This window comes from Megascapheus bottae, chromosome X (assembly GCF_031878675.1).
Source record: "Megascapheus bottae isolate mThoBot1 chromosome X, mThoBot2.hap1, whole genome shotgun sequence".
In the NCBI taxonomy this organism is placed as follows: Eukaryota; Metazoa; Chordata; class Mammalia; order Rodentia; family Geomyidae; genus Megascapheus; species Megascapheus bottae.
The window spans coordinates 60,239,640-60,254,035 of NC_143547.1; the positions used below are offsets into that span (position 1 = coordinate 60,239,640).

At 41.0% G+C, this 14,396-nt stretch overlaps 2 pseudogenes; both read right to left on the minus strand.

Annotated features, from left to right (window-relative positions):
* Window positions 1–1,342: 1,342 nt before the first annotated feature.
* Window positions 1,343–1,905, minus strand: LOC150041158 (peptidoglycan recognition protein 1 pseudogene; annotated as a pseudogene).
* A 2,391-nt stretch (window positions 1,906–4,296) lies between these two features.
* On the minus strand, window positions 4,297–5,345 carry LOC150041159 (actin, cytoplasmic 2 pseudogene; annotated as a pseudogene).
* Window positions 5,346–14,396: the final 9,051 nt, after the last annotated feature.

The window sequence follows — 14,396 nt, forward strand, 5'->3', positions numbered from 1 at the left end:
TTTAGGAAAGGCTATAAACCACACTTAGAACTCTGTCAGATGTTACCCTTTGAAAGATGAAAAAAACCTCTTCTAGTTAGTTATTGTTACCAACTGGGATTTGTAGTGCCAATTTCCTTTCATTATCAAGTAGGAAAGGAAAAAACTTGTCCAAACCACCTGGCACTACTTGCAGAGGAAAAGACAGTCTATCTGTACCTCTTGATGTCTTTCCAGTATCATTTTTATTAGGGAGAGGAAATTGCCACCTTTTGTTAGCACAGGCTCAATGACCATTAGTCTAATTTCCTGCTTTGCCTCTACAGCATTCTTGGTGGAGGGAAGAAAGCACTTTATTAAGTTTAGATTCCACTTGAGATAGTGGAACCTAAACTTTGTACCAGATGATGACAAGGGACTTTCCATTATTCTTTGTCTGAAGCAGAACAGAATTGTCCAGACAAAATAAAAAAAAGCTTTCTATTTTGGTATGCTATTTCTTTCCCAGGTTTTTAGCTAGAGAGGGCAGGCTTTTGAAAGGACTTATTTTTGTCTGTTTCTGGTTGTCTTCCAAGTTACAGTTAGAGAATTCTCCAACCCTCTACTTGGATTTATGAAAGATAATAAGAAAATCTAGGGCACTCACTGCCTGCCATCGGTTAAGTCCTGAGGTTTTTAGCCAGTATACCTTATTTCCCGCCTGTCAGTAAATTCAAGATTGTTATATTTGTACAGCTTTTAGCAGTATTTGAAAGAGATAAGCAATAATAGATGTATCTTAATCATATTGATTAGAGATGTCTTTAAATTAATCTATTGAGCATTTAACATTTTCAAATTGTCTTAAAAATCATTTTGTACCATATTTAGTACATATGTGTGAGCCAGACGGTTAAATTAAATTATGCCATCACTAGAAAACTTTTTTTAGATTATTTCATTTTAAAAATTAAATTTTGCCTGGTGGGGGTGGCTCACGTCTGTAATCCTAGCTACTCGGCAGCCTGAGATCTGAGGGTCCAGGTTCAAAGCCAGCCCAGGCACAAAGGGACCTGAGACTCATCTCCAATTAACCTCTGGAAAATGCGAAGTGGGGCTTAGCTGGAGGATAGGGCAGTAGTCTTGATCTATAGAGCTCAGGGACTGTGCCTAGGCTGAGTTCAAGCCACATGACCCACAAAAAATTTAAATTTTGTCTTTTCCAAGTATCCTTGCCTTTTTTATAAAGTGGAGACCTTTATTACTGTTTTATTCACCCCAGGGGACAACTGCATGATTAATGGGGAGAAGGGCAGCGGAAGGAGGGGCAACGTGAGGAGGGTCCGCAGGAGGACTAAGAGTGAGGACAGCTCCTGGGATCTCCTCACTCATGGTAGTGTGGCAAGCTATGAATAGCTGCTTAGAGCTGGTAGCCTGGGGAATCCATTTGCTGCACTCCCCAGTGGCCCTTGAACATGTCGTTGGGCTGCAGGAAGCCTCGGTCCACCGCACAGTCCAGCAGGTGATGCAGCGACCACATGGACCGCCCAGGCGGAGCATGCTCAATGTGGTTTCACATAAAGGTAATACTGATGGACATAAAGTTCCAAGTGACACCCGAGTAGGTGCCCTTGGTGTGCCAGCATCGGCCCTTGTACACGTGGCCATCCTCTCTGATCAATAAATTGTAGGCCATGTTGCAGCATGTTTGTGGTCTGCATGTGGTAGCTCTGGACATTCTGGGCCTGTTTCTCACACAAAACTGGGCTGGCACAAGTACTGCCCATGGTGTGGGAGATCACCATGTAATGCTCAGGAGCTTCAGGGGATCAGAGCACCTGGACACCAGGGATCCTCACTCCTTCTGTGGGATAATGGAGCCACAGCCGCTTCCCAGGCCCAGGAGGGCAAGGAGGACCAGGTCAACGGTATATAGGAGCTGGGCATGGCAGGTAGGATGCAGAGGGCTACCTATAAGAGTCCTTTTATTATTCTTTGTCATTTATTTAGCCTAAGTATTTCATATTCACAGTTTCAAAAATCTTTCAGATCTGACTTGATTGTTTTAGTTTCAATTTGTCTGCTTATATATTTTTTATCCATAGTTTTTTCTATGTGCATTTTGTAACTTCTCACAATATATTTATGTTCATTCATGCTTTAGGTGTATATATTATTTGATAATTCTGATGAAGGCTTTTTGTAAGGTTTTCTTAAATATCCTTCCTTCTCTTACATTCTCTTAAACATAAAAATATATTCAAAAGGAATATATTAACCATCACTTTATGTTATTCTCACAGAGAAGGTTGGTTAATGTTAATGTACTTCTAATGCCATGTAGCTGGTAATTGAGTCTTGGCCTTTTTAAAAATTCATACTAACTTAGATTCTGCTCAGGAAGTATACTAGAATTTAACATGCCCATTGTTCAGAGAACACAATTTGAAGCTGATACATATTTTGCATTGCTTGTTAAAATACAGGAGCTTTGGAGCTTATTAAATCCAGTCACTCATTTATACTGTTTTGTTTCCTTGCTAATTGCTAGATTATGTGGAGAGTGTTCAACAGCAGTAAGCCATGAGTGATGAAGAAATTCACAGAGAAGTTGAAACAGAAGATGAGATTAAAAAAAAAACTCTAAGAGAAAATACTATAATTAATCTTCCTGATTCTCAGTATCTGTATTCCTTTAGACTGGACTTAGGTGTAGGGCATATCACATCAGGGAAATAGAAACCTGTGCTGTAGAAAAGGAGGCCTAACTCATGGCCCAGTGCTCATTTCCTTGTTTTGGGACCCAACCTGCCTCTCACCTGGTTGGAAGGCGTGGCTGAGGTTTGTTATGTACAGTAAGGCTACTTCTGGGATTGGCCCCGAATACTTCCACACTCTTGTACAGCACCTCATTCCCCTTCTTTACCTACCTCCCCCCACCCTGCCCACCTTTGTGCTGATTGGCTCCTGCCTCCTATATTAGCTAAGTGTACTTCCTCAATAAACAAGTTCCTGCTTTGACAGGTCTCCCTGAAGAGTCTGATTGTCCTCTGGTGAGGGAGGACTGGGGGCAGTCAGTCGGCCCTTTCCTTTCTCAGCTTGTCCTGGTTGGGGTGTGTTCTCTCTATCCTTCTTGCAGGTCAGAAGGGACAGAGGACTAAAAACCCCAACACTTAGGGATAGCAATCTCAATACATACTCAAACCCCAAAGGCTAATACTGCTATTGTTTGTGCCCTACACGACACATTTTCAGTCCATAAATGTTCACTTATAGTGTGTATGCTGCCATGAAATAACTAAAACCACGAGACAAGACTTGCATCTCTGCCTCTGTTGTGTGTTTATTAATCTAAGCCATTCTCTTTGCAGTCACTTTGCAATCACCACTAACATTTTTATGATAAAGAATGACAATTACCTGCTAGGAACTACAAAGCTGTTCAGTACAGATCACCTTCATGTGAAGACAACTACCTACAATCATCAGATTGCACTATGGAGCTAGAAAAGTCATTGTTGGGAATGAGATTTCTCCCCTCAAATCATGACAGAGAAAATGCCTTCTCTGGAACCAGTAGAACCTAAAGACAATCATAAGAAATCTGAAATAATCAAGAGGCAGAAATATCAAAAGAAATGTTTTTATAGCATAGTGATCAGAGTGCAAATGCTAGTTTTGGTGATGTAATAAGGTTCTGTTATCCAAGTATTAAAAATTGCTTCTATAAGTAGAAACGCTAAATAAACAGAATTTTCATTTCTAAACATTGAAAACAATACCTAGAGTTGTACAATAACAAATTTGTTATGTTTAGGTCCATTTTTTCCTACTTAGTTACAGAAGGTATAGACAACTAGTATAGTAGTGAAAACATCACTAAAATTATTAGGTGAATATTATCTGATTTAGACACCAATGGCTTACACCTCTAATCCTAGCTACTCAGGATGCTGGGACCTGGGGAATCCCAGTTAGAACCTAACCTGGAAACAAAAGTCTATGAGACTCTGTCTGCAATTATCCAGCAAAACCCAGAGGTGTGGCTCAATTGGTCAAGTACCAGCCTAGCAAATAAGCCTAGTGAGATTATGAGGCACAGAATTCAAGGATGATACTGACATAAAAAATAATAAAATGAAAAGAAAAAAAATGAGTATTAGCTACATGGGAGTTGGAGATGAGGGTTCTTTATTTCTATAAAGGTAATCATGGGGAGATTCCAGAAAGAATCACAAGAGAATAATTAGAATTATCAAAATGAAATATCTGAAAATGAATTATAATACATTACATATTATGACGCTGTGCCTATCTCATATCATTTTCTGCACACAGTTAGGTATTTTTTGTTGTTGTTAAGAGAGGGTGTATCACAGCTAGGTAACAATCTGCCTTGAAGCACTTGTGGTGCACGATGGAGGGGCCAGGCTTGTCCTACTCCTGCTTACTAATCCACACCTGCTGGAAGACGGACAGGGAGGCCAAGGTGAAGCCACCGACACACACAGAGTGTTGGCCCTCAGTGGGAGCAGTGATTTTGATCTTCATCATGCTGGGTGCCACGATGCTATCAGCGATGCCAGTGTACAGGGTGGTACCACCAAATAGCACTGTGTTAGCATACAGGTCCTTATGGATGCCCACATCACACTTCATGATGGAGTTGAAGGTAGTTTCATGGATGCTTCAGGATTCCATGCCCAAGAAGGAGGGCTGAAAGAGGGCCTCGGGGCAACAGAAACACTCATTGCCAATGGTGATCACTTGGCCATCAGGCAGCTCATAGCTCTTCTCCAGGGAGGAAAAGGAAGTGGCAGTGGCCATCTCCTGCTTGAAATCCACATCTTCTCCTTGATGTCACACACAATTTCCCGCTCAGCTGCGGTGGTGAAGCTGTAGCCTCTCTAGGTCAGTATCTTCATGAGGCAGTCTGTCAGGTCCCAGCCTGCCAGGTCCAGACACAGGATGGCATGGGGGAGGGAATACCCTTCGTAGATGGGCCCTGTGTGAATGACCCCATCACCAGAGTCCATGACAATGCCAGTGGTGCGACCAGAGGCATACAAGGACAGCACAGACTGAATGGCCACACACATGCCTAGGGTGCTGAAGGTCTCGAACATGATCTGGGTCACCTTTTCACGCTTGGCGTTGGGGCTCATGGGGGCTTCGGTCAGAAACAAAGGGTGCTCATCGGGGGCCACACGCAGCTTGTTGTAGAAAGTACGGTGCCAGGTCTTCTCCATGTCATCCCAGTTGGTAACATTGCTTTGCTCAATGGGGTACTTCAGGGTCATGATACCTCTCTTGCTCTGGGCTTTGATGCTCATGTAGGATTCCTTCTAGCCCATGCCCTCCATCACGCCCTAGTACCTTAGGCATCCCACGATGTATATATTACATTTACATAGTATATGCATCAAGTGATGCATAATGCAAACCATAATAGCATGGTAAATGTTATGGAAAGGAAATTGGCACAGGAAAAACATCCCTAACATGGCTGTAGAACATGTACACTAAAATAATCAAATACCAAATAAAATAGATTCTGCAATCACATACAATAATATACAAAATGTCCAGCATAAAATAGAAAACTACATACCATACCAAAAAATACAATAACACAATGTGAACTGAAAACAAATTGTGGAGGTGATTGAAAAGCTGTAGTCATCTGACAAATATTTCCATTCAGAAACCATAAATGTATTAAAGTGATCCATTACTAACATTAGGCGATAATAAAACAAAAATTAAAATATACAAATATTCAATGAACAAATAAAAATAGAAAATTTTTTCAAAGAAATAGGAGATTGGAAACACAAAAGCCAGAGTTCAGCAGAAGATGGTGGTGGTTCAGTGTGAGTCTTTCTGAGCTCTCGCCAAGATACCAGTGAGTAAAGAAAGCTAGATAAAAGCCAGACTTCTATACTTTGCTTAAAGTAGTGGAATCAGTGTACATAGATTGTCTTAAGCTGTAAATGTACATTGCAGAGAGGAGCATGATGGTGCCAAAACAATAGGGACCCAGCCTAGCTCTCTCCCACAAAAAGAGAGAATCAGGGAATGCCAGGAGCCAACTATCTTAAGAAATCAACAACTACAAATTCAAGAGGCAAGGGAGAAGTATACAAACAGGTGGTATTACAATAACAGACTTCAAATTCTACTATAGACCCATAATAACAAAAACAGCATGGTCTTAGCACAAAAAAATAGATCTGAAGATTAATGGAACCGAATAGAAGATCGAGAAATAGAACTGCATACCTATAGTCAACTGGTATTTGACAAAGGAGCCAAAGATATACAGTCTGTTCAATTATTGCTGCTGGCAAAACTGGGTAACCACATGTAGAAAGCTAAAAATTGACCCTAGCCTTTCACCATGCACAAGCATTAACTCAAAGTGGATCAAAGAACTCAGTGTCAGACCAGAAACCTTGAAACTGCTACACGAAAGAGTTGGAGACACTGGAACTCATAGGCACAGGCAAAAACCTCCTCAACAGAATCCCAGCATCTCAATAAATGGGATTACATGAAAATAAAAAAGTTTCTGCACAGATAAAAGCATAGCTACTAAAGTAGAAAGACAGCCAACCAACTGGGAAAAGATATTTACCAATAATACCTCAGACAAATGCTGAATATCCAGTACCTACAGGGAACTCAAGAAACTAATCCCACCCAAACCCAACAAACCAATCACTAAATGGGCAAAGAACTAATGAGAGACTTATGAAAAGAAGAGGTTAAAATGGCAGAAAAGTATATGAGAAAATGCTCATCATCCATGGTCATAAAGGAAATGCAAATAAAAACAACCCTAATATACCACATTACCCCAATTAAAATGACGAAGATTTTGAACTCAGACAATGACAGATGTTGGCGGGCTGTGGAGAAAATGGAACACTACTGCACTGCTGGTGGGACTGTAAGCTAGTTCAGCCACTGTAGAAAGCAGTGTGGATGTTTCTTAAAGAACTGAAAATAGACCTTCCTGGGAGCAAAAGAACCAAAAGGATCTGAGACTCTTATCTCCAATTAACCTCTAGAAAACAGGAAGTGTGGCTTGGCTCATAGGTAGGGCAGCAACCTCGAGCTGAAGAGTAAGAAATAGCTATTCAGATGTATAAGAGAAGGAAACATAAAACGCAAATAATAAGTGGTGGGATTTCAGACCATGACCTAGGGAAAAATTGCTCTGTGTCACCTTCAGCATTACTAACACACACACACACACACACACACACACACACACACACACACACACTCTGTTGGCAACACTTCACTTGCTTAAGACTATAATTTCAGGTTTTCCACAAAAGTACCTGAAAGGGGGAAGATGGCGCCGAGACAATAGGGACGCTGCTTAGCTCTCTCTCACAAAAAGAGAGAACCAGAGAGTCCCACGAGCCAATTACCTTAAGAAATCCACAGCAACAATCTCAAAAAGCAGTGGAGAAGGACTCAAACCACAAAATAAATTCAGATAAAGCTTACATCCAACTTTCTCAAACAATTTGGAACGCGAGGACCCTCCCCCACCCCTTGCCGCCGGCTCCAAACTGCGAAAGGCCTTGGAGGAGGGTGTCGGGCAGGGCAGCCCCCACAGCTGCAGAAACCAGCATAGGACCGGGCCAGCAAGCCACAGAAGCAGCGGAACCCAGACGCGGAACCAGAACAGCAAGCTGCAGAACCCAGATGCGGAACACAGACAGCGGTGGAGATCCGAGGGGAGTGAATGACTCCTCAACACTGTGGAACACCCACAGCCAAATGCAGAGGCATGAGTAGCACAGCGGGTCCCCAAACCCATTGGGAAAGCAGAGCTGGTGCCAAGCAATAGAACTTAACTCAGACCCCTCGACCCCACCCTAGAAAGACTGGCAGGAGGAGGGGGGCAATCCTGTCCCTTCCCTCAACAGCCCCCTCCCCCAGGCCATTGACTGGAGACTGACAGGAGGGTGGACGCTAAGACCCAGCACCCCACCAAGGCAGGCGGAAGTGTCCCAGCCCCCACCGGCCCAACAGGTTCCTCTCCCAGGCCTCTGACTGGAGACTGACAAGCAGGCGGACGCTAAGACCCAGCACCCCACCAGGGGAGGCAGAGCTGTCCCAGCTCCCACCCGCCCAACAGGTTCCTCTCCCAGGCCACTGGATCTGGAGAGTGGGGGGCGCTGAGTCCCTGCCTTACAACAGCGGGTGGGGTGTGCGGAAAAATAGGAGCCAGCATCTGTCCCCCTCAAATCTTGAGCCGGGCATCCTCCAGCTTGGAATCCTGAGCAAGACAGCACCGAGGGGCCCCCCACAGTCACAGACTCTCTGACAAAGCAGTGGAAACACAGCAGGGAACTGAAGGGCAGACCAGTACCCAAGCCCACCTTCTGAGAATCAGAAAGGCAAGGCTCCGCCCTTGGAGCCCAAGTCCTCGGCTGGGCCTGCACACTGGCAACAGAGCAGAAACCTGCTGGACCTGCTGAGAGCCCCTGGACCCTAGAACCTTGGCCGGGGGCCCACCCCTGGAAGCAGTGCATGAAAACCAACCATCCACCCAGAGCGCTGAGACTGAAGTGCGGAGATCCAACCCAAGGCCCACTGTGAGGCCACTGGTTGGGCTGAGAGCTAGTTGTGCAGCAGCACACAGCCTCTGGGAACAGGCCAAACACCTGAAAAAACTGCAAACTCTGACCCAGTCAGCAGAGGAATCAGTTTGGCCAAGAACCACAGGTTTACACAGATTCCCAGAACCGCTGGTCCCAATCCAAGTAAAGACCGCCACCTACTGACCACAGAGCAAATTTCAACAACAGTTCTCGATGCCTAGGAGAGCGCAAAAATGAACTACATTACACATAAATAATCAAAGTCCCACACAAAGCCCAAAAGGAAACAAGAGCGAAGGGATGAGAGAGATGTCACCATCCCAAGAAATGACACCTGAACAGACACGAAATATGACTCAAATCAAGGAGATGATTTTGGAAATGACTAACGAAATTAAGGCCGAATTTCAAAAACATAAGCAAGAAATTTCCAAGGAACTCTTCGAATTCAAAAGAGAAGTGGAAGAAAAGTTCAGTACCCTCTCAGCAGATATGATCAGCTCAGTGTCCACACTTCAAGCAAAAATGGAGGCATTAAGCCGCAGATTGACTGAGATGGAGAATAGAACATCAGGAACAGAAGATAAAACACAAGAGCTGGAAAAGATAATCACCACCATGGAAAAATCATTCAGAATCCACCAGAGAGAGCTCCAGGAACTGGCAGATGCAGCAAAGAAGTCTAATCTTCGTATAATTGGGATTTAGGAGGGGGCCGAATTCCAGGACAAAGGTATGCAACCTTTATACACCAAAATCATAGCAGAGAACTTCCCAACTTCAAAAGGGAAAATACTCACATTATTGAAGGTTTCAGGACGCCAAACAGGCAAGATCCTAGAAGGAACTCATCTAGACATATCATAGTAAAGACACCACACTCGAATACCCAAATAAATGCTGCAAAAACAAAGAAGGAGATATACTACAATGGGAAGAAAATTCAAATTATGGCAGATCTCTCCATGCAAACCCTAAATGCAAGAAAAGCTTGGAAAAATCATCATTGATGTCCTGAAGACCAACAACTGCCAACCCAGACTGATATATCCAGCAAAACTAGCATTTACATTTGAGGGAGAAACAAGAATATTTCACTCCAAAGAGAAGCTTTGTGAATACGTGCACACTAAACCAGTGTTACAAAGTACTAATCAATCGAGAACAAATTGTAGAACATCAAGAACCCCCATCAAGAAGCAAACATCTATAATTCACTAAACACAAAAGGGGAATTAAGAGAAAGAAACTTAGAAGTAAATATAAATAATGACAATGGACACTGACCACTTCTCCATAATCTCCCTAAATGTGAACGGGCTGAACAATCCATTCAAAAGACACAGAGCAGCAGACTGGATTAAGAAACACCACCCATCCATATGTTGCCTCCAAGAGACCCACCTCACTGCCAAAGACAGAAACAAATGGCAAGTGAAAGGATGGAAACAAATTTTCCACTCCAATACACCATGCTAAAAAGCAGGAGTAGCAATCTTAATCTCCGATAAAATTAACTCCTCAGTAAAATCAGTACATAAAGATAGAGACGGCCATTATGTATTAGTAAAGGGTACATAAAATCTATGCCCATAATATTACAGTTATAAACATCTACTCCCCCTACACGGGAGCACCCAAATTCGTCAAACAAACTCTTTTAGAATTACAGAAGAAGATAGACTCAAACACAATCCTTGTGGGAGACCTCAATACACAACTCTCAACAAATGACAGGTCAACCCAACAAAAATTCAGCAAAGACACCATCGACTTAAACGACACCATAGCCCAGCTGGGCTTAACACAGAGTCTTCCATCCAATGGCGAAACTTTTTACATTTTTCTCAGCAGCACATCGAACACACTCCAAAATAGATCATATAATAGTTCATACAGAAAACTTAAGCAGATACAAGAGGTCTGATATAATCCCATGCATTCTGTCAGATCACAGTGGAGTCAGACTAATTCTGAATAATGCAGACAAAGTCAAAAAACATTCAATCGCTTGGAAACTGAATAACACACTTCTGAATAACTCCTGGGTAAGAGATCAGATCAGAAATGAAATTAAAAACTTCCTTGAATGTAATGACCATCAAGAAACATCACAAAGGAAATTATGGGACACAGCAAAGGCAGTTCTAAGAGGCAAATTTATTGCACTAGGAGCGCATATTAAAAAGAAAGAAGAAGAGCACGTAAATAACCTTAAAAAAACTGAAACACCTAGAGGAGCAAGAAAAAGTTAATTCTAAAACAACTAGAAGGACAGAAATAACAAAAATAAAATCAGAAATTTCAGAGATTGAAATAAGATCTACTAAACACAAATTTGATAAATCAAAACCTTGGTTCTTTGAAAGAGTCAACAAAATAGACAGACACTTGGCCAGATTAATCAAAAAAAAAAGGAAAGGGGAGACTGAAATAAACAATATTAGAGACCCCACGGGAACAATCACAACTTATTCCCAAGAAATTCAGTCCATAATGTATAGGTACTACCAGGGCCTACATTCAAAGAAACAAGTAAATCTAGTAGAAATGGATGATTTCTTAAATAAATATAGGCTACCCTCACTGAACAGCAATGAGATAAAAAAATTGAACAGACCAATTTCTTACAACGAAATTGTGGAAGCAATCAGGGAAATGCCAACCAAAAAGAGCCCAGGTCCAGACGGTTTCACTGCAGAATTCTACAATACGTTTAAAGATGAAATAACACCTATACTCTTGAAACTCTTCCGAGAAATAGAAACAGAAGGAGCAATACCAAACTCATTTTATGAAGCTAATATTACTCTCATCTCCAAACCAGGGAAAGACCCAACAAAAAAGAAAACTACAGACCTATCTCTCTAATGAACACAGATGCAAAACTCCTCAATAAAATATTAGCCAACAGAGTCCAGAAACAAATTTAAAAAATCACACACTATGATCAAGTGGACTTCATCCCACAGATGCAAGGCTTGTTTAACATTTGCAAATCAATCAATGTAATACATCATATCAATAGAATTAAGGATAAGAATCATATGAAAATTTCGCTGGACGTGGAGAAAGCATTTGACAAAATACAACATCCATTCATCATGAAAGCACTAGAAAAAATAGGAATAAGTGGTACATTTCTCAAAATAATGAGAGCCATATATGAAAAACCTTCAGACAATATTATACTAAATGGTGAAAGATTGGAACCATTCACTTTAAAATCAGGAACTAGACAGGGATGCCCACTCTCTCCACTTCTCTTCAATATAGTGCTGGAACCCTTAGCCAGAGCAATAAGTCAAGAAAAGGACATCAAAGGGATCCATATAGGGAAAGAAGAAATTAAACTATCCCTATTTACAGATGACATGATCCTCTACTTGAGTGACCCAACAAACTGCACTCCCAAACTTCTAGAATTAATAAACCACTTTAGCAAAGTGGCAGGATACATAATCAATCTTCAGAAGTCAGTAGCCTTCTTGTACACCAACAATACACAGATGGCCAATTCAAGAAAATGATCCCATTAGCAATAACCATCAACAGAATAAAATACTTAGGAATATACTTAACCAAATATGTAAAGGAAGTATTCAATGAAAACTATAAAAGAAATGAAAGAAAATAAAGAGGACACTAGGAAATGGAAAGACATCCCATGCTCATGGCTAGGGAGAATCAACATAGTGAAAATGGCTATACTGCCAAAATTGATATACAAATTCAATGCAATCTTCATCAAAATTCCAAAGACATTCTTTATGGAAATAGAAGATATAATCCAAAGATTCATATAGAACAAGAAAAGACCTAGAATAGCCAAAACAATTCTAGGCAAAAAGAGCAATGCTGGTGGTATTACTATACCAGACTTCAAACTCTACTCTAGAGCCATAATAACAAAAACTGCTTGGTATTGGCACAAAAACAGACCAGAAGATCAGTGGAACAGAATAAAAGACCCAGAAATAGAACCACATATCTATAGGCAACTTATATTTGACAAAGGAGCCAAAGATATACAGTAAAACAAACACTGTCTGTTCAATTATTGGTGCTGGCAAAACTGGGCAGCCACATGCAGAAAACTAAAAATTGACCCTAGCCTTTCCCCATGCAGAAGCATTGACTCAAAGTGGATCAAAGAACTCAACGTCAGATCAGAAACTGTGAAACTGGTACATGACAAAGTAGGAGAGACACTGGAACTCATAGGCACAGGCAAAAGATTCCTGAACAGAATCCCAGGGTCACAACTGATTGGAGAGAGACTTGATAAATGGGATTACCTAAAAATAAAAAGTTTCTGTACAGATAAAAACATAGTTGCAAAAGTAGACCGACTTCAGCTATAGTTTATTCATTCAGCAAAAAGATTGCTGTTTACTAAAGAAATCTGTGCTTTGGAAACCTTATTGTTTAGTCATAAGAATTCTTGTACTTCCTAATACTTAAATGTGTAAAGAGTAAAATCCATCCCTTTTGGTGCCCATATCTTTTGAAGTCAGCAGTGTCCCTTAACATTTTGCTGGAGGTTAGCACTGTACCTCATGAGCCACACTTCCATTTCTGCCTTTTGGCTGGCTAACAGGAAATGAATCTTATGATCAATTTTATTGCCTAGGCTGGCTTTGAACTGTGAGAAATTTTTATTTGAGAACATTTTTTTTCTGATGCTAACTTTGATGTCATTTCTGTTTTGTATATCACATGAATGTTTAAAGTAAATGTGTTATATATTTAAAAAAAAAGTAGACAGACAGCCAACCAACTGGGAAAAAGATATTCACCAACAATACATCTGACAAATGCTTAATATCCAGTATCTACATGGAACTCAAGAAACTAATCCCCCTAAACCCAATGAACCATTCACTAAATGGGCAAGGGAACTAAAGAGAGACTTATCAGAAGAAGAGATTAAAATGGCAGAAAAGCATATGAGAAAATGTTCATCATCTATGGTCATAAAGGAAATGCAAATAAAAACAGCCCTAAGATACCACCTTACCCCAACATGAATGGCCAAGATTTTGAACTCAGACAATGACAGTTGCTGGCGGGGTTGTGGAGAAAAAGGAACCCTACTACACTGCTGGTAGGAATGTGGACTAGTTCAGCCACTCTGGAAAGCAGTGTGGAGGTTTCTTAAAGAAATGAAAATTGACCTTCCCTATGATCCCGCCATACCACTTCTGGGCATCTATCCTGAACATCACGACCCAGGATATTTTAAGGACACCTGCTCAGCTATGTTCATCTCTGCACTATTCACAATAGCCAGGCGATGGAAACAAACCAGATGCCCTACTGCAGATGAATGGATACAGAAAATGTGGTATATATACACAATGGAATTCTACATAGACAAGAGACAAGATAAAGAGACAAGATAAAATGATGGCATTCACAGGGAAGTGGATGAATCTAGAGCAAATCATGTTGAGTGAGACAAGTCAAGACCTAAGGAACAAAAGGCGCATGGTATCCTTAATATGTGGCTATTAAATCCAAAGAGTACAAGAGCGAGGACTCAATAACTGCATACCCAAAGCTATGGAGATGGTAATGGAAATATAAACATAACTATATAGACATAAAAACCTATGACTCTATAGACATAATGTTTTATTTCTTAAATTAATGTTTCTATGACCTACAAACCCTCAGCCTAATTTTGATTAAGTTCTAAAAACTAAGTCCCAGTGATTGTAAATAGAGATTCCCTCCTTGAACACTTGTTTGTTAAACTTGTCATTTAAAATATGATGTAAAAATCAACGTTAATAAATTCTCTAATAAAAA